Consider the following 22024-nt stretch of genomic DNA (forward strand, 5'->3'; position numbering starts at 1 on the left):
TGTACATATAAAAATAAGCTCTTATTTACTAGGGATAAGAACTCATACTTGTTTACAACACAGGAACATCTCCCACCCTGAATGTATGTCATGTGGAAACGACTTAGGCTCCAGGGAACTACACACTGACCGTCCAGCCTTAACTCCTGGATCCCAGACATAGATAGGACAGAGTTCTCCACAAGAGCTCCAGGAACCAAATCCCCTCCAGGGCATTTACAACGCTGCTCTGAAACCAACATGAGCCAGTTCTAAATTGATAATCTGACAATGAGGAAATGGGAACAACTTGATGTAAGAGCAAGTTGTCCTTCTTCATCAGCTATCGATAAGACAAAATCAGAAAACATGTCCCCCTTTGATCTGTGCAAAAGCCAAGATCGCTATATACAGATGACTGGTTGTTGCAACCAAGACTGGACAGTATTCACCCAGGGACCAACAACAACAACAACAGCAACAAAAAGCTCTAGCCTACCTTTTGGTATACGATCTGTTCAACAAACAAGAGCTCCAATTCCAGAAGTCTGACTGAGACAACTGCAACTGAATGGGTCTTCTGGAAACATAATGGATGACTTTATACCAGGCTCCATTCTAGGAGCAACATAATGACCAAGAACACCAACTACAGAAGATGAATTAAAACAACACTGAAGAAGCATAACTGCTAGAACCACAAAGAAAGACTTCATAAACTCCATTCCCTGAGCTGCACAGCCACCAAGATCTCTAGATACAGAGGTCTGATTTTACAATCCAATTCCAAGACAAAGAAGAAGCCTTCCACACACCATGAAAGCAACAAGTGGAGAGTAAATGATCATGCAAGGAGTCTAGAGTTAATCCCATGACTTCAGGGGTGGAGAAACCCTGTATCTCCTAGGTCAAGGGAATTTCCTCTACAATATCCCCAACAGTTACTGTGCCTATGCAGGGGGGATAAAGAAAAGGAGGGGAAAAAAAGCACAAAACAATAATTTTTCCACATGTTTATTTATCAATTGATTGATTTTTTTGACGTCTTTATTTTAGTGTGGAGATTAAGGTTGATGTCTCCAATATTATTTTATTTTATTTTATTTTATTTTGTCTTGTCTTTCTCTTTATTTTTGCACTTGAGCATGATTTGATTTCAGAACCGAGACTATTTTGTGGTGCTTGTTTTTATTGCTGTAGTGCTCACTGGTTATTCAATTAGATATTTCTTTCTGTATTGTTGTGATGTTTCAATTACCTTTTTCACATCCTCTCTCAAACTGAGGTTGGAAGCCTCTAGAGGGACTCCACCCATTTTCCGCGTATTTGACTTTTGACTTCTTTTTTTCCCCCTCTTATTTTGTACCCCAATCTATTGCTTTTCTTTTCTTTAAACAAAACCACATACCTCGATTTATCTAGCTCTGCCTCTTAAATAGAGGGGGAAAGAAGGGAGGGTTCCAGGACCAAACAGATATGTGATCACTAATAGTAAGCCAGACAAAGAGGGATCCACCTACTCTAGCAGCTCGGGGATGATGGTGGGGTGTATGGGTTGTAGAAAGGGAACTGGAGTGGGGGGAGGATATAGTTGGTGATGGGTATTTCCCTGATTCAATGTTAATATGTACCTAAAATACTACTGTGAAAGATATGTAAGCCATTATGGAAAAAATTTGTGTTTTTAATCAGAAACTTTCTTTGACTTACATGTATTATCATTATAATATCAATTATATTATATGTTATGTCACTATATTATGTTATGTTAGTTTACCTCATTATGTTAATCAATTTTGTCTCTTGAATAAATTATTACAATAAAAAAAGAAAAAATTGAGAAATAGGATGGTTACTAAGGAATATTAGTGAGAATATAAATGTGAATAGAGATATTTTTAAATAAATTAGAAAATGTTTTTGCTTTGTGTCTTTCACAAAGAATAGGTCTATTTTTATCACTGTAGAAATAACACATTCGTCAAATTCAGTTTTTGTTTCCTTAGAAGACATCCATTAAGGCCCTTTTACATTAATGCTGTGGAACTTTGAAAGGTGATATCAAGAGAAGATAGGCTGAAACTCATGCTGCTATTTTTTCTCATGAATAATAAAAATCTTTGTCTCAGATTTAGAAATAACTTTCTAAAACCAGAATTTATAAAACAGCAACAGATTAGTTGTTTGAAATATAAGCAAGATGATTGTTCATGCATTTATATATTTTTTCAAAAAACAATGGTACCAATATTAATATTTTATACTTGCAAAGCTGCCTCACCATGAATATACTACACCAGGGTACCAAGATTCCTACACCATTATTTCCAGGTCCTTCCCCAAGTTCTCCTTGTGTATGAATTCTCTGAAGTGGTTAGACTGTTTAACTTTTCATATCAATTAATTTTTCTCTTAAACTAAGCAAACTCCACAACTCCACAGAATTAAGTGTTTCAATCCCCTCTCTGAAGGGAATCGGAGTATCTATACATTTTAGAAGCTAAGTACTTTCAATACATACATAAAGAAGTACCCATTCCCTATGCTTTGAAACAGCACTCTCGCCATTAACTATTGTCTCTCATTTTGGGAATTGTTTCGCCCTTTTTCAGTTCTAAATCTCCAGTAACCTGTATAAATGGGGTGGGGTGATGGGAGAAATTTATTTTCACTTTCAACTCTCTCCTGTTCTTAAGTTCCATCTTCTCCATTTATTGATAAGTCTCCTGAATTTTGGAGGCTTGTTAATGAAAATTAATCTTCTTTCAAAATCTCCCATTGCTAGATTTACACTGTCAATTAAACCTCTACTTTTTAATTTTTTTTCTCTTGTGTATAATCTTTTAAAATATAACTTCAGATAGATTTATCTAACTCGAGAGAGAGGCACCACTAGTATCAAAAACTCATGGGTATATTGGCCTCAAAGTTGATTGCACTGGGGTCCTTTTGGAGGAAAGTGGGCAAGTCCCCCATCCTGATGAAGCCTTGGCAGCTTCACACAGAGATCCAACTTGCAACAGCTGCCATGCCAATGGCTCAGCTTTATCTCTTTCCACTAATTTGCAGAGACTCTTAGCTGCCCAAACCTCCAAGTTTGTAGGTTTTATGGCTGACATTGCAAGGGTTTGGTTGCCTCCTGTCATACCTCTGTACCTCCAGAAGTCCTGGCAGCCACACCTATTTGAACTACCAAGGTTATATGAGCTCATCATTTTAGACCCACAGATCCTCAAAGTTGTGAATCATGTGGACACTTACATGTCTGAGCAACTGACACCCATGTAATTTTAAGCTGACTTTTCAGTCGGAACACACCAATTTAAATATGACATTATCTTATAAGCTCAACAAACAAAACCAACAACAATGCCTAACTAGCAGACTCCGACAATGACATAAAGACCCATCCTATTAAAAATATGTGATGCTTTTCACAAATTCTCTTTTACTAAAATTTTTTTCATACTTCTATTACTATTTAGTTGTACTATACAATGTTAATTAACTTTTTCATAACTTCCAAGGAACAGGATTCAGGGAGGTTGGGAAACTTGTGGGTGGAGGGAATGTTACATTTGTGACTTGTGATGGAATAGGAATTGGAATATTTTTTCAACCTCATAGTATTTTATTCAGTGAAAGTTAACAATAATGAAAAACTGTATTTTTCCTTTTATTTAAACACTATGCTTACAAAGTGGTCTTATAATGTACATCACCTTTCACCCACGAATATTTCCACCACTAGTGCTCCCAATTTTCCTTTCATCCTCTTTTGCCTGCCTCGGGGGAAGGCATTTTACTCCTCTTTCTCTCTTTATATTTCCCCTTTTAGATACTGACGTTTGTACTATTGGATGCTGGAATATTTAATTCCAGTAATAAATATATTATGAGCAACTCTGTAAGCCATGGTGTCTAAAAGAAAGAAATTTAATTTTAAAAATCTTCACTCTTAGAGTTCCAAAGATGATTCAGTGAGAAGTAACTTCTAAAACCTGAAGCTACAAGTTTTATCCAGAGTGTTACCTGTATATGCTAAGCATGTTCTTAGAAGTTCTTCTGTCACTTATACCTCCAAGTGATCTGGAGTGTATCTGGAGCACCAAGTCAAGTCTACGTGAGGCATAACAACTAAAAATTATAACCCAAAGAGCACTGCAACCAAATATAAGAGTAAAACAATCACACTGTGTATTACCTGTCATTATAACAATAAAAACATCAGTAAAAGGAGAGAAGAGGAACATTTATAATTTTTGTCATTTCATTTGTTTATAATTTTTGTCATTTAATTTTTGTTATTTAAGCTGGAGGTGATGATAGAGGTGAAAGTCATGCTGCAGGGTGAGGATAAACTCGCTATTCCTAAATAGTACTTTGAATTTATTTTCAATATTTTTTAAGGTATAGTAAACTAGAGCCTGATCTCCACCATCTCAGCAGGGCCATCTCTACCCTTGCAGGTGAATTTAACCTCTTGGTTCCCATCATCATATTTTTTAGGAAGTAAATATTTCCCTTTTTCAACTGAATCCTACCAGAATTCACACAGAACCTTCACCATGTCAGCAGGCCTGATTCCAAATATCTAGACAGGTCTCCTTGTCACCTCAGACCACTTACACTTCTATCTGTTGTCAATGGGTGCAGACAGGTCAGGAAGGAAAAAAAAGTAACAGCCAGCTTAATCCATCAGAGAATTCTAAGAGGTGAGTCTAACTATAAAGATTCACCCTCAGTGCAGCGAATACACAGCAAACACAATGGTGAAAACCAGAAGAAGCTCACTAAATTCAATGAGAAAAAAATTATAACACAGAAGGCTCTACCAGTACCAATAATTCCTGTAAACACTCAAGAGATGAACTCTAGTAACAGCATAGTAATGTGAGTTTAGTGAGCTCAGGGAAATGAAATCACTGGTAACCAGCAAAGAGACAGAAATTATAAGAACAGAAATGAGAAAACTACAATTAGAACTGACAAGAATGATGAGTTTGCAGGTCATGTAGGTAATTTTAAAGGAAAAAAAAAAAAAACACCTTAGTAGAATTCCTGGCAACATCATAACTGCAACTGAAAAAAAGATATCCAAGATAAGATGCAAGAAACCTCTCTAAAACACAGCAGATAAAAAATTGAATAAAAAAATGAACGAAAACACAAATTTGAGAAAGATACACTAGTTTAAGAAATAATACATAAGACATAGAAAAGCTCCAAGATGCAGTTATGATGATATAATTAAAATAACATAAATAAAAGACAGCCAGAATATTAAAAGCAGCAAGATAAAAATTGGAACTTACATATGGAAATAGGCCATAAAATTCACAGCATATTTGTGAAATGATACCCTACAAGAGAATAATAGGATAGTAAAAATGAAACAAAACAAAAATTCAAATGCAATGAATATCTCACCAAGAGTTCTCTGTACAACTAAATTATCATTTAGATTTAAGAAAATAGTACATAGAAGGAAACATTTAAGAGAATTTATAGCTTGAAAATTAGTTTTCAAGAACTATTAAAGGAACTTTATATAAAAGCTACTGAGTATTGATTTAAAAGTCGTAATTTTTAGATGTCTAAGAAAATAAGTTTGGGTATTTTTTGTTAAATGAAATTAGTAATATGCAATAGATATAAAACTATAGTATCAGATGTTAGCTTGATACCTTTCTGTTCTTCTACTTCCCTCTACTTTAATCATCAAAAATCTCTAGGTCATTATACATTGTTAAATTAGATTACTCTTTGAAATACCTTTTAATTAAAGTTGATCTCTGTGCCACCAAAATTGTTTTAATTATTTCTCAGTTTTTAGATGCATTATCAAACAGACAATCATAGCATTTTGTTTAAATAAAACAAGATTGGCATAAACCAACTGATTTCCACTTTGGGAGGCAGGAGATGGGGGAGTGGAGAAAATTATCTACTAAAGATATGCAAATAACTTTGATTTTTAAATATTGATAATGTGGTATATATAAATCTATCTCCATTTTCTTCTAGGAATTTCAAAAACAATTTATGACAAGCAATTCACTGATAAAGATCTTAAATAACTTTTGGGGGGGTAGTAAAATTTTTTCTTATCTTTTGAATTTTTCTACCTTAATTATCCCTTTATATTTATTTTCTTAATGTCTAATGTAATTGGATAAAAAATTTAAGTATACTTTTATGAAAACAAGGCATGATACAAATATATGAAACTATTTTCATATTCTTTTGATATATATATATATTCACATATCCTTCCTCCCTTTTCCCTCCTTTTCTCCTTTCTCCATTCCTCCCTCTTTCCCTCTCTCCCTTCCTCCCTCCCTTCCTCTCTCCCTCCCTCCCTCCCTCACTTTCTACCTTCCTTCCTTCTTTCCTTCCTTCCTTCTGTGGCTTAGGGATAACTCCTGGTATGGCATGCTGTTTCATACATGTTAGGCAAATGTGGTAATCACATCTAGCTAGGGAAATATGTAGTTTTGAGGATGGTACCAGGGTTGACTGCATACAACTGTACTATTTTTAAAATACATATGTATTTTAATATATATTTAAATATGTATTATTAAATGGTTATACTTATTAAACAACAAAGCTTTTTGTGTTGTTGAGAATTAAACATTGAGAATTAAACATTGAGAATTAAACATTGAGAGACTATGAAATAACATGCCTTTAAGTTTAAATGTTTAGTCCAAAGTATACTATACATGAAGAAATATGAAAAAGTAGAGGAAAAACGGACAAATTATGACATTCACTCTCTAATGGCCTCAAGCAAAAATCATAAAATTTGGATTTATTCAATAAAGACTAAAAAACTTAGAAGGATAACCATTTGGTATCAAACATTTATATTAAATCATCCTCTTAGACACTTTTTACCCATTTATTTTTATTACTGTGATTTAATTAATAGTTGTCACATATATATGTTTATATCAGAAATCATAGGAGATAAGACATTTTATGATGTATCATTTTATTAGCAGGATATCTACATAATTATTTACACTTGTGAATGAGCATGAGAAAAATCACAAGCTGGGTAAAAACACACAGTCTATGTTTACTTCTGAAAGACTTTCACAGAGAGGAGCATTATTTGTGGATTTACTAGATGGTGGTCCCACAATAAATTTCTATAGTTTCTGACTCTTTATCCTGGTTTAGAATCTCAGTTTGTTGCTTTACCTTATAAGGTTAGATGAATCATATTGTGGCTTACAAGCAAAAGGAAACTCAAGGAGGGTGCTGGTTAGCATTTGTAATTCTTACTTTTACACACTGGTGTCTGTGAGATGCAACTGAGCACTGTAGCTGAAGCAGAAATCCTGCCTCACTGCCATATTAGCCCTTGTGGCTTTTTTACTGTTTACTCACAGAGAATCATTTGACTTGTCCATCGGATATGACATCTCAAGCAGACCAAAAAGACTACAGATATTTACTAACCATCTGAAGATGATGAAAGGCACTTGAAGACAGTATGCCCTGGAACACTTCCCAGGATTTCTGAGACATCAACAATTTTATTTATAATTGTTGCTATCAATATTGTGAATTTTTTTTTGATTTTTGGATCACACCCGGAAGTGCTCAGAGGATAGTCCTGGCTCTATGCTCAGAAATTGCTCCTGGTAGGCTCAGGGGACCATATGGGATGCCGGGATTTGAACCACCGACCTTGTGCACACAAGGCAAATGCCTTACCTCCATGCTATCTCTCTGGTTCCCCATATTGTGATTTTAAGATATGAGACAAAGGTTTAATTCCAAGTAATGTGCAATTTTAGGGCTGTTAATGTTTATAAATTAACAGATAATTTCCACATGAAATTCCACCATTTGCATATTTTATAGTGCGCCATTATCAGAAATGTTTTATGGATTATTTGAATGTGTATATGTATTCCATAACATTTATTTTAGGTTTTGTATTCGTTTTATTTTAACATATATATAATTTTATTGAATACTGACATATAAATATGACCTTCAGTGTTGACCAACTTCATATGTATGGAAAATTAAATCCCAGAGATATCATATGACTGAAAACTGCAGAGAAAAATGATAATATGCAGACTCAGTGGCATGTCTCTTCATTCTAAGTCCAACATGTTTGTTTCTATTACAAGAACACTATGCTTTGAAGTTTCTGAAATTCAATGGAACTTTGCCTCATGTCATAGGAAGGCTATGTATAAAACTATAACCAAAAGGTCTATCTTATGTTTTTAAAGGAACACAAAAAGACCTTGAGATTTAAACCCAGGTGCTCTAGTGGACACCAACTTCCTGTAAAAAGTAGAAACCTATTTCACTGTTCTCCTATTTAAGACCCCAAAACACATTATCTTATATGTCCCATAGTTGCACAATTAGATGTTAATGGTACATCAATACATACAATAGATGCGTAGACATGTAGTCCTTATACACATATGCAACTGTAGCATCAGACCAGTCAAACTATTTATGACAGACATCTTGCAGATATAATTTCCTTCCTGTTACTTCACTCCTTCAAAACCTTTGCCCCCTAACATGACTTTCCCTTGAGACTATCCACACCTATAGGTATACCATCATCTTTCTCTCTCTTTTATTTTGTTTGATTTTTGGGGGGACATACCTGATGACACTCGGGGGTTACTTCTGGCTATGTGCTCACTGGCTTGGGGGATCATATGGGATGCCAAGTATCAAACCAGGTCCTTCCTGGGTCAGCAAATGTTCTACCACTGTGCCCTATTGCTTCGGCCCCGGGTATATCATTATCTCAATGAATCTTTCTCTCTACTCTCATTTACACTGTCTTGCCCTTGAATTATTTCTCTATCAAAGACAAGGAACATAGTGGGACTATAGTCTCAACTACAGTGGGACTCCCACAAAAACATATTTTCTCGGTAATAGCTTTTGGTGTCATAGCAATTTAGACTTGTAACCTAGTCTCCTAATTCCCAAGAATTCATTCTTCTAGGAAAACAAAGAATCTGATTCTTGAGTAAATGTCACTTTCATTTGTCTTTTTCCTGGACGAAAAAAGAGTTAAATCTCTTTCTTTGGGATGAGACTCAGGGTGTTGTGCTATTTCTCAGGTGGAGCAGATAAAATGAATGAGGCCTGGCAGGGTAATTTGAAGAGTTAATCAGGAATTCAGAAGTCTTCTGTATATTTTCCTTGAGGTCCTTGATTGAGCTGGTACTTAGCTAGGCCTCCATTGTTTTTCTTTATCTGGTGTCTATCAGCATACTTCTCTTGGTAAGCTTCAGAGGAAACTAAACTCATCTTGCTCTATCCTCAATATTAAACAACTAGGGAATAAAGAAAAGCTTACATGTCTATCCATTACTACCAATGTTCTTATACTGTATATTGAGAGATTAGCTTCATTTTTTAACATTAGGGCCTGGACTTCTTGGAATATTTTCGTTCCATATATTTACACTCATTTTCATAGACAAAAACCTATCACAAACTAACTTCCATATACCAAAATCATCTTTCACAATATAATTTCATACATGAACTTAAGGAGTGTAATTATTTTTTAATAAGGTAGGTTTCTAAAAGAACATTATAATGTTCATAGGTATTTTCTTTTGAAATGGAATCCTTTAACTGGAATAATTTAAAAAAAAGTGCTCAGTTTGCAAGCCAAGTATCTTAAATTTGCATCTACTCAGTGTTTGTGAATTTCCTCTCTAGATACCCATTAATCAGATATGTACACTCTGCTTGGTTCCCCAATATTATTAATGGTCTTTCCATTCTCCTTATGTTCTGGCCAAAACCTCAAGAATGATTTCTGAATCCTCTTTCTAGAGGAGAAAACATGAACAAAATGTATTCTGATTCAATCTTTTTTTTTTTAATATGGAACGCTTCACGAATTTACTCGTCATCCTTGCATAAGGGCCATGCTAATCTTCTCTCTAGCATTCCAGTTTTAGTATATGTGGTGCCGAAGTGAGCATCTGATTCAATCTTTTATTTTTTTCCTGGTTTTTGGGCCACACACAGTGGCGCTCAGGGGTTTGATGCCTGGCATCAAAACTGTGTCGACCACATGTAAAGCAAATACCCTACCCACTGTGCTATCATTTAGGCTCCTCAGCCACATTTTTAAAATTTCTTTAAATTTTAAATTTTTAAATTATTTTTATTTTGATCATAGTGGTTTACATATTGTTGACAATAATATTATGGGTACATATTTACATAAAATCAGGGGGGTTCCCATCACCTACCCCTCTGTGTTCGTCCTACCTCCCATATCCTCCTCCCTCAACCCCAGGCTGTGAGAATATGTGGTCCCCTCTGTACCTAGTTTACTACTTAGAAGTCTTGGTCTTGGTGCCTCCCTTATTTCCCCCTCTAACTGGGAGGAAGGACTACATAGTTCAAGTTATGTGGTTTTATTTGAAAAAGAGAAAAGTGGGGCCGGGCGGTGGCGCTGGAGGTAAGGTGCCTGCCTTACAAGCGCTAGCCAAGGAACGGACAGCGGTTCGATCCCCCGGCGTCCCATATGGTTCCCCCAAGCCAGGGGCGATTTCTGAGCACATAGCCAGGAGTAACCCCTGAGCGTCAAACGGGTGTGGCCCAAAAACCAAAAAAAAAAAAAAAAAAAAAAGAGAAAAGTAGTAAACTGGGGTAAAAGTCTAATATGCTGAAAATGGGTGGAATCCTTCTAGAGGCTCTCATCGTCGGTTTGAGAGATGAAGGAGAAAAATAAGGTGAAGCACCCAAATAGTACAAAAAGAAATATCCAGTGAGCACTCCAGTGATAATGATAGGCACCACAAAAAAAGCCATGGTCTTGAGTTAAAAAAACATGGTGGAGCACCTAAAGAAAGAAAAGAAAAGAAGAAAAAAAATACAATATACATATAAATGGGGACAACAACTTCAATAACCACACCAAAACAAAGAAATCGACAAAAAGTAGATAGGTAAATAAAAATAAAAATAATAATAATAAATGAAGAAAAATAATATATAAAAGATAAAAAATGTTTTGTGCTTTGTGCCTTTTTTCCCCTCCTGCACTGGCACAGTAAATATTGGGGTCATTTGAAAAGGAATTCACTTGGCCTAAGCGCTATGGAGTTTCTCCACCCTTGGAGTATATTGTCATGGGATTAACTATAGACTCCGTTCAGGTTCATTTACTCTACCGGTGGTGCTTTCATGGTGTTTGGAAAACTTCTGTTCCATCCTGGGTGATGAGATAAGACCTCTGTATCTAGAGATCTCAGTATCTGCACAGGTCCAGGAGTGGGACTAATGATGAAGTCTTTCTTTGTGGTATAGAAGTTCTGTTCTCCTAGTGTCATTTTAATTCATCTTCTGTGGTTGGTGGTCTTGGTCTTTGCATTGATCCTGAGATAGAACCTAGGATAGCGTCTTTCATTGTGTTTTCAGAAGCTCCATTCCATTGCGATTGTCTCTGCCAGACCTTTGGAACTGGGGATCATGGTTGTTGTGCAGGTCATATTTCAAACCCTAGACTAGGGCTTTTTTATTGGTCTCAAGATATATTCAGTCCAGTCATGGTTCTAGCAGCCAGTCATCTGTAAATCATGGTCTTGACTTTTGGACCGACCAAAGGGTGACAAGTCTTCTGATTTTGTCTTATCGTTAGCTGGTGAGGTAGGATAACCTGTTCTTAGGGCAAGTTCTTCCCATTTTCTTTGTTGTCAGGATATCATATTAGAGCTGGCACTTGTTGGTGGCCCAGCAGTAGTAAAGATGTCCCGGATGGGGTTTATTTCCTGTAGCTGTTGTGAAGAACTGTGTCGATTCTATGTCTGGGATTCAGGGTTCAAGACTGGACAGATGGTGTCTAATCACCTGAGGTCTAAGTTGGGTCCACGTGACATATTTTCAAGGTGAGAGATATCCCTGAATTGTAAACAAGTATGAGTTCTTATCTCTAGTAGATAAGAGCTCTTTTTTATGTGTAAGATTTTCCCTTTTTTTAGTGTGCCTTTGCAGGGAGAAATGGTGCTACTTTGTATTGTTGGTGCATTTGGGGGTGGACAGAGAAGAAAACAGAAACAGGTCACACATCCAAACAAGATAAAAATAGGAATAAAAGTATATGTGCTCACATATGTATATATAAAACAAACATTTAAAAAATGAATTAACAAAATAATTAAAGAAACCATGTGATATCTGAGACTACCTTACTTTTGGGGAAAAGCAGGTAAAGAGGTGGTTCAATACCGGTCTTATACTTATGTTGGAAGTATAGGTTTCCCCATTGTCTTTTGGGATTTTCTTGTGGTGTGTGGGTTCCCAGGCACCTTTCCTTCACTCCCCCTGACCTTCTTGAGATTGGCAAAGGATTTGCTGCAGGGAGGTCTTGTAAGAGTTCTTGCATTGGGGATACTTTTGGAGCTAAATCCGGTTTCTAGTAAAAGTCTACGGTAGGGAGATTTGGTAGGGAGGGCCGTGCAGCATGAGTCCACCGGGAAGTTGGTTGCCTTTTCTTGAGGGGGGTGGGGGGGTGGTGTGGTGTGGGTTTGACTGGGTGTCCCTTCGCTTGGGTGCTGGTTACTGGTTCGTTGGGGTAGGAGGTCAGTCTTGATGCCTAATGGATTAAGAACAAAGGGTGAAGAGTTTTAATACAGTGGGAGGTCTGGATGGGATTGAGGGATGAAGGGATCATTGGATTTCCTAAGGGGGAAAAGGGGAAAGTATATGGAAGGGGTAGGGAAGAAGAAAAGAGAAAATACATTAGAAAGAAAGGGAGAAGAGAAAAGAAAAAAAAAGAAAAGAGAAGAAAAGAAAAATAAAAAAGAAAGTAGTGAGAAGAGAGGAGAAAATAGCAAGGGAATGCTAGTTTGCTTGAATGTGTTCGATGAGTAGGGCCTGTAGTATAAGTCTGTACGTCACAGTTGCTGCTTCGGTGGTCTGACTGCTCACATGCTTCAAATCCTAAAAGAAGGTATAACCTAGAGATAAAGTGTATGTTAAAGAGTTTTCTCGGGACATTCTCGTAGTGCAAGCTGAGTATGGTATCTCGTGTGACTGAGCCCCGAGATGCCATCTTAGTTTGTCCACCCTTTGTATCCAAGAATACCTGTGGACAGAAAAGCTGAGAGGTTATTTTAAATATAGTAAGATTAAGGCATTAAAACATAGTGTTATGGGATGTTTCCTTTGGAGTCAGTGATTTCCCATAGTATACTTTACCTGTGGTCCTGTATAAGATTCCTAAGGAATTATTATGGGACTTCGTAGTAGAAGGCTGATTACTTTCCTGTTTTTTCTATTCTGCTGTTTCTACTGTTGCTGCTTTCTTTGTGGTATAATGTGTAGTCAAGAGTTTGTGTTGTTCCTTTTTCATGTATTTTGGGCACTGCTCCCGAGTATACGTTGAGTATTACCATATTTGGAGTTTCTACCCTGTTATACCCTGTTATTTGATTGTTGAGTATTAGTTGTATATAAGGTGTATGTTCTAGGTGCTTCAGAATAGTGCTGTCATTCTGTGTTTATCTTTTGTCTTCTGACTTACTTCGTTTAACATAATATGTTCTAGGTCCATCTATGTTGCTGCAAAGTCTGTGATTGTATCATTTCTGACTGTCATGTAGTATTCCATTGTGCATAAATACCACATCTTAATAATCCATTCATCTGTTGTTGGACATCTAGGTTGGTTCCAAGACTTGCTCAGCCACATTTTTTAATTGTACTTGTTAATGTAAATGGCTCTGTGTTAATCAATGTTACAACACCAATAATGTCTTAATATTTGTTTGACTTTTCATATTTTCCATTCTATCTATTACTTCAAATGGGCTACAATTTAGTAAGCACAGTTTTTAGTCAGAGTATAAGTGTTTATTCTCAGCATTGTTTTGTTTTGTACCTTGCTTTGTTTATATTCCACAGATGAGTGAGATAAAATAATATCTTATCTCAACATCATCCTTTTCACTTCCATCTGTGTTGTGACTAAAGGCAATATTTCATTTTTTTTCTCATAGTATTCCATTTGTGCATATATACCACCTTCTATTTATCCATTCATTTGTGGTTGGGCAACTTATCAAGGTATTTCTATTGTAAACAGAAGCATATGATAAATATGAATATATATACTTTTTGAATTAATGTCCTTATTTTTATATCAAAGAAGGCAAACTTGGATTATAAGACAGTTCTATTTTTATTTTTTGATAAGACTCTAAACTATTTACTATTTTCTATAGTCACTGAGCCAGTTTATCTCACCAACAGAAAATGAGGACTTCTTATTTGCCAACTGCCATAATGGAATATATTGAGTATTATTTATAGATACATAGATAGATTAATAGATAGGTATGTCATTCTCATTGTGTGATGTAATATCACAGTGTCCTTCAGAATTATATGCTTACTAGCCATTCTATGTTTTCCTTGAGAAAACATTTGCTCCTCTTTTATTATCATTTTATGGGGGTTCAATAATTCTTATAACCCTATTATCATTCTCCAAATCTTCCCTAGATTATACATCAATAACCACTGTTTCCACTTTGGACTTCTCTCTAACCCAAATGGACAATTAACCACTAATCAGCCAGGATAGTTCTGCTAATACAAAATTTAGACCACATTATTCTGCTCTTCATTAAAGATTTCCTTTATTTTTCTCTGGGCTGTATGAGCTCCACCCCTAACATACCTGCCTAGATTTATTTTCTCATTCCTCTCTTGTCCCATTCCTAAGATCATAGGTGCTTACCTGATTGACTTTGGAATGACCAAGTTTGTTTTCAAGATGAACAGTAACATCCTCGAAGAAGAAATACAGAGGGCCAAAAGGCACGTGAAAAAATGCTGCACATCATTAATCATCAGGGAAATGCAAATCTAAACAATGAGGTAAAATTTTACACCACAGAGACTTGTACACACATTAAAATAAACAAGAACAACCAGTGATGTAAAGATGCATAAATAAAGGGACTCTAATTTACTGTTGGTAAGAATGTTGACTGATCCAGCCTTTTTAGAAAACAATTAGGATATTACTCAAAAACCTAGAAATTAAGCATCCAGCAATGTTGCTCCTATGAATATGCCCTAAAGGCCCCAAAACATAATGAAGAAAAGCCCTCTGCATTCCCATGTTCACTGTAATATTATTCACAATAGCCAGATTCTGGAATACTATGCAGCTGTTAGGAAAACTGAAATTATTATATTTACTTATACATGAATAGACTTTTAGAGTATTATATGAGTGAAATGAGTTGGGGGTGGAGATAGACATATAATGATAGAGCTCACCTGTGCTCACACAAAAGTAATATTCAAAGAGATAAAGCTGGTAAAAAGAGGGGTAGAAGGTTGGGTCTTTACATGGATAAACATTTGGATGATATGAGAGAAACACAAGAAATATTAAACTGGATTGGAAATATTGTATATAAATATATACATGTGGCATGACATTGAGAGACATAGCTACTTGAAATTAATTTCAGATCCCTGAGTAAACTTAAATAACCATTTGGCAATACTATGAATTCAAAGCCAGAATTTTGAGATCTAGAACAAGACAGACCATTAATTAGTAATTTCATTTTTTTTTAAATCTTTTTTTTTTTTTGTGGTTTTTGGGTCACACCCGGCAGTGCTCAGGGGTTACTCCTGGCTCCATGCTCAGAAATTGCTCCTGGCAGGCACGGGGGACCATATGGGATCCCGGGATTCGAACCGATGACCTTCTGCATGAAAGGCGAACGCCTTACCTCCATGCTATCTCTCCGGCCCCAGTAATTTCATTTTTATTTTATTTTTGGGGGGGGGGGCACACCCAGTGACGCTCAGGATTTACTCCTGACTATGTGCTCAGAAATCGCTCCTAGCTTAGGGGACCATCTGGGACGCCGGGGGATTGAAGCGCTCTCTGTCCTAGGTTAGCTCATGCAAGGCAAACACCTTACCGCTTTTGTCACCGCTCTGACCCCTGATTTTCACTTTCCTAAACTTCAGTTTTGTTCACGGGTAAAATATGAGGCTTTAACTAAGCGATTCCTAAATCCATTTGAATACTAACCATCCCTGTAATTATAAACATCAGCATTGATTTGAGCTAGGTTAAAATATACCACAACTGTATTTAACACAGCTTCTAAAGTATCCGGAGGTTGACTAATTCCCTTATTCTGTTTATAGTTATAAAATCATCTTCCATTCATTATTCATCAATTTTTTATTCAAAAATAATTATTAGCACCAATGTGCAAAGTACCAAGCTAAGAATTTAAAAAAGTCTGTTTACTGAGGAAAAAAGGAAAATCTACTATAAAAACCTATATCAAAAAGTTAACTGTAGTTTTAATTTTTATTATTTATATAGGGGTCACAGTCAGAAGTCCTCAGAAGTTATGGGCTTCTCTTAGTAGTAGAGAGTAGTGAGAGTACTTCTCTCAGCAGTACCTCTACGATTTCATGGCATTGAACTCAGGGCTTGTAAATATACTTTATCTCTTGAGTTAATCCCTCAGTCCTTAGCACTATCATTTTAAAAAGTTAAATTCCGGATAACCAATTGTTTTGTTCACTTGCCAACATGCATACTTCTTTATTTAGCTTTTTACATGTATTCTCTAGTTAATAAAAATATTGGCATCTTATGTGTGAAGTTTGTATATACTCAACAACAAAACACAAAAACATGTATACATGCTAACATTTTTCCACATCATGAAAGTCTGTCAACTGCACTGATAATGTTAGTACATGCATCTTGGTCTCACCAACTAAATCACGTGACTCTAGTTCCTATTTGGGTATGAGAAAATGCTTATGCTTTTTGCAGACAACTGTAAGAAATCTCTGTCAGCACTGAGGTGAGCCTGCTGAGAGTCTTTCACATAGTGCAGTCTCCTCTCAGGGGGCTTGAGCATGAGTTCCCTCAAGTCATCAGCCCCCAGAGTGTTTATTTCTGACACAATGCCCACTCACTGGCAGATCAAAGCACTCCTCATTTTTTCCCAAGATGGTTTCTTATGCTTCAGAATTTTGTTTGTTTAACAGTCCCTTCTCTTAGTCTTCTCGGTCTTCTGAGTTATCACCTAACCCTAGTATTGACTATCTATGTCCATATATTAGGACATTAATTTTCCATTGGATTTTTTAATTGCCTATCTTCTACCCTTTGAATTTTTTGTTTTCAGAAAGAAAAGTAAATCCTAAATACTTAAATAAGATGATTTTTGTCATGGATATATTTATACCTTCTCTTTTAAAGGATGAAGAAAAACCTGAAAATGATAAATTCTCTAATTCAAAAGTCTCCTACTAAATGAAGATTAAGAAATACACAGAGTAAATATATCTATTTAAGGAAATAGAGGGTTATCTCCTGCTGCCCAGTTCTGCCATATAATCTAGAGATCTGTGGTTTTAAAAATTAAAGCAACACTCTAAGCAAAGAAATAATTATGCTTTATTTTGCTTTTAGAAAGGACGGCACACAAAATGTGTGACAGATGACTTATTATTCCAGTATAAATTATACTTTTCTCATTTTTGTGAGAAGTGCTTCAAATAGCATTTCTCACTGGCAGACATGAAAATATGCTGTTCAGCTCTCTTTAAAGAAGAACATGGTGGCCTAGAAGTAATGTAAGGGCATTGATGAAGGGTGTCAGCACTGTTATGGTGTTGGGGGTGAGATCTAAATATTAATAATATTGAAATAATGCTATCTACATTATATATTTTATTTGTTTTGGGGGGGGCCTTACCTAGTGATGCTCAGGGGTTATTTCTGGCTCTGTACTCAAGAAACATTTCTGGCAGTGCTCGGATGCTGGATATGAGATGCTGAGGATAGAACCCAGATTGGCTGCATGCAAAACAAGTGCCTTACTAATTGGGCTATCACTCCAGGCCCTAAAATACAACTTTAAGAAAAGAAAAAAACGTTTAAATTGCACCTCACTGGAAACCAATTGCTGGGACCCTGAGCAGGTGTCCAAGAATAACCCTGGGAATGGAGAGGAAGGAGAGAGAAGGCTATGGGGGGTTGCCAAAACTGCATCTTCAACTTATCTTGGCCAAAAAGCCAACAGCATGGAACCTTGCTGTGACGCGTTGCCTGCTGAAGCTTCAGACTTCACTCAAAAATATTGTGAAAGATATGTAATCTACCTTGGCCAAAACAAAAATCATTAGTACAGAAAATGGTTAAGTGTGGGGTAACAAGAGATGGGATGAGAGAGTAAAGGAATAAAACGAGACCCTAGACGGCATTCAGATAATGACAAGCAGATGAAACACAAGATATCCATATATTTCTTATAATGTTTCGCGTGGGGGCACTAGCCCCCCGCGCAGTTTCATAATGGACAAGTTTAATAAGGAAACTTCCCTGATACGTCCTAATGCCATTACCTATTGTGACCCATGTCCGGCATCCCTTCCTAGGCCTGGTTAAAGCAGCCTTTGGCATGGCGGAGGGCTGCCAAATGCCATGCTGGCAGGACCTCCCAGCTCGGTTCCCAGGAAGGAAAGAGATCCTTCCCGAGCCAGAAGGCGGGAAGGTCGTAGCCCCCGCTCCCAGACCCTCCCTTTGGAGCTGGGAGGGAAATGGGGAGAGCCTAGGAAAACCAATAAACTCCTCCAAGGGACCCACCTCTGTGGCTCAAGCCTAGGAAGGGGTGCAGGACATGGGTCACCCCAGCACCCTTCTACCTCCTTCCTCAGGTACTCCAGGGCTTTGCCTGGCCACATAGCTGGGCAAGCCACCAAGGTGGGTCCCTTGGAGAGTTTATTGGTTTTCCTAGGCTCTCCCCATTTCCCTCCCGACTCCAAAGGGAGGGTCTGGGGGCGGGGACTGCGACCTTCCGGCCTTCTGGCTCGGGAAGGATCTCTTTCCTTCCTGGGAGCCAGGCCTGGAGGTCCTGCCAGCATGGCATTTGGCAGCCCTCTGCCATGCCAAAGGCTGCTTTAACCAGGCCTAGGAAGGGGTGCAGGACATGGGTCACCCCAGAACCCCTCTACCTCCAGGCTTCCTTGTTTCTGCAAGGGGCTGGGAGGGGTCTGCTGAACTTTCAACTTCCAGCAATTAGGAAGCAAAAGCCTCTCGGGGAGTTGGAAGCTTCAGCAGGCAACAAGGGGAGGACATGGCTCCATGCTCTCTTCGCTTGTCCAATCACAGACCAAAGTGGTATCTCGGAAATACCCCCCTCCCTCTTGACTATTTCTAAAACATAAAAGGGTTTTGTATATCTCAGATGTATTCCCTTAACATCTATAACTCTTGTCGAATATAGTGACAATTTTGCCCACTAGATTTGTTATTTGATTGTTTGATTTTCCCCCTTTGGGATCTGTTTTATAAGCAATACTGGTGGAAGAGTATCGCTATATAGACTTCATGTTTGTACCAAGTTACGGGGAATTTTGGACTTTATTCATCGGCCCCAGATGCACCAACAATATCTTGTGGCATTGCTTCTCTTTTGCATAGGCACATTAAAATGGAAAAATTATACATATGCAAACAAGTTCTTATATAATAGATATGGGAACACAAATTTGGTAATGTAATTAGGCCTTTTACCCTGAACATTGACATAATGATTTGCTTCAGGCCCCAGAAGAATGGGCATCGCCCAAACACACCTGAACAATGGATACCATCTATGGAAACAACCACAATTGTCTTTAACATTACCAGGATCCAAGCCTCTACCAGGGAAGACCTACCACTGCTTTGGTATTGACTTACTCCAAAGAGTGCTCCCAACACCCAGACGACTCAGCAACAGACTGCATGCAGGGCAGATCGCTCTGCATTTAATGGTATGCTGAAACTAGAGGATGCTCCACATCAGCCTGACATCGATGAAAGAAATGCACATAATCCAGAGTCTTTAAATATAAGAATCTGATACCAACAATATCTAAAGTGTGAAAAAGTTTCACCGGGACCTTGAGAATGACTGGAGTTGGACGAACTGGTATGCCTGGAACCCAGAGTCTGTCTTATGCCAATAAACTTCTAGGGTGAGGCCTTTTTGTAATCAGGTCAAGGAGTTTTTCTCCATTTTCCCATTTTTCTGGACCTATGCAAACAATGGAGATTCCCACTATTACACCTTTACTATATTTTTTTACTCTTATCCTTTAAGGAAAAAAAATACAACTTACTGAACTTAAAAACAAATAACTCTTTGTAGAATGCCTGTCTCCAATACAGGCAAGGGGATGGGAAGGAGGAGGGGGTAATGTTACACTGGTGAAGGGGGGTGTTCTGGTTATGACTGTAACCCAAATCTGATCATGTTATTTAAATAAAAATATATTAAAAAAAAGAAAAGAAAAAACATGGTGTCTGGATGCAAGAAATACTGACAGCAAATAGCTGGTTCTTAATTTATTTATTTGGTATAAATAAAGTGATTTCTTTCTATTATTTTTAAAAATAATATACTTAAGCACCATGATAACAAACATGCTTATATTTGGGTTTCAGTTATATAAAAAAAAGAACACTCCCCTTCACCAGTGCAACCTTCCTACCACCAATGCTCCCTATCTCCCTCCCTACCCCAGCCTATCTTCACTCACTACCATTGTTATGATAGTTGTTAGTGTAATTATTTCTCTAACTGCACTCACCACTCTTTGTGGAAATCTTCGTGTAGTGGCCTGTCCTACCATCCCTTATCTCTATTGTCTGGGGAATCTGGGTCTGCTTCAGAAAGCTATGGAGAAAATCTCAGGTTGCCACATCCAAAAACTACACAAAACAAGGATATCAGTAAAGGGCCATTTTAATTCAAGGTAGCTCATATCAATAGGCTCTAAGCCTTTAGAAATGATGTTTCAGATCATGCAATCAAGAAATTTGTGAAGGGGGCCGGGAAGGTGGCGCTAGAGTTAAGGTGTCTGCCTTGCAAGCGCTAGCGTAGGACGGACCGCGGTTCGATCCCCCGGTGTCCCATATGGTCCCCCCAAGCCAGGAGCGATTTCTGAGCGCATAGCCAGGAGTAACCCCTGAGCGTCAAACGGGTGTGGCCCAAAAATCAAAAAAAAAAAAAAAAAGAAATTTGTGAAGAATAAATTTGGTAGCTGAGAGTAAGTGTATACTAGAAAGTTGCAGGAGGGAGACAGTTGCCTTCTGGTAGCTACAACTTGTGTAAATATCTCTCCTTTTCAAAGTTTCTCACAGGAAACAAAGTCTACCAGAACCCCAGAGGAACTGTTACGGCAACATGTGGAAAAGCATATCCAGAAGAGGACAAGGATGGACTATGGTAATCACAAAATATGCTGCCCACATAATTATTCAAGGTTCACTTTCTGCCTGGAGGTGGGAAGAGAACGACAGTTGAGAGCCTCTAATCACTGGTTATCCAGGGGTCTCAAACTCAATTTACCTGCGGGCCGCAGGAGGCAAAGTCGGGGTGATCCTTGAGTGCAAAGTCAGTATTAAGCCTTGAACATTGGGGGGTGTGACCCAAACAACTAAAACAAAACAAAACAAAACAAAAAAAAAAAAAGATTCCTCTAGGGCAGGGCAACAAAATGTTGTATGGAAGGCTATTTGCTACAACTTCAGAGCTAGGGCCTCACTTATCCCATAGTGGCCAACATCTGATGATTAAGGAAGGTGAGAAGGTAAAAGTCTGTCTAATTCAGCTTCAGATAGCACTCTGACAGAGGCCTTGTCATTCATACTGGCAAAAGGACATATTTGCCCAATCCTAATTGTTTGTTCAATGATAAGCATTTTTTCTGCCTCCATTTCAGGGAACATAACCTGGTACACTGTCCTCCTTTCCCACTCAATTCCCACAGTGCTGATTATTTTGCTTCATTACCTCTTATGCCAGTGGGATAAGACAGAGTGGCAGCAGCAGAGAGATGTGACGGTGAGAGTTTGGGAAAGTGAGACAGGGAAGCAATAAAACTATTTTCAAGCCTTTTCACTTTTCATTTCTGTTTCCAGCTACTGGCACAGTTGTTAATGGTGTGGAAGAGGTTGATTGCT

At 37.5% G+C, this 22024-nt stretch overlaps 1 non-coding gene across 1 annotated transcript; it reads right to left on the bottom strand.

Annotated features, from left to right (window-relative positions):
• Positions 1-9876: 9876 nt before the first annotated feature.
• Positions 9877-9983, bottom strand: LOC126012361 (U6 spliceosomal RNA). The gene has a single exon (XR_007496867.1). It is a non-coding gene; the product is annotated as a U6 spliceosomal RNA (small nuclear RNA).
• Between the last annotated feature and the right edge of the window lie 12041 nt (positions 9984-22024).

This window comes from Suncus etruscus, chromosome 6 (genome assembly GCF_024139225.1).
Source record: "Suncus etruscus isolate mSunEtr1 chromosome 6, mSunEtr1.pri.cur, whole genome shotgun sequence".
Lineage (NCBI taxonomy): Eukaryota > Metazoa > Chordata > Mammalia > Eulipotyphla > Soricidae > Suncus > Suncus etruscus.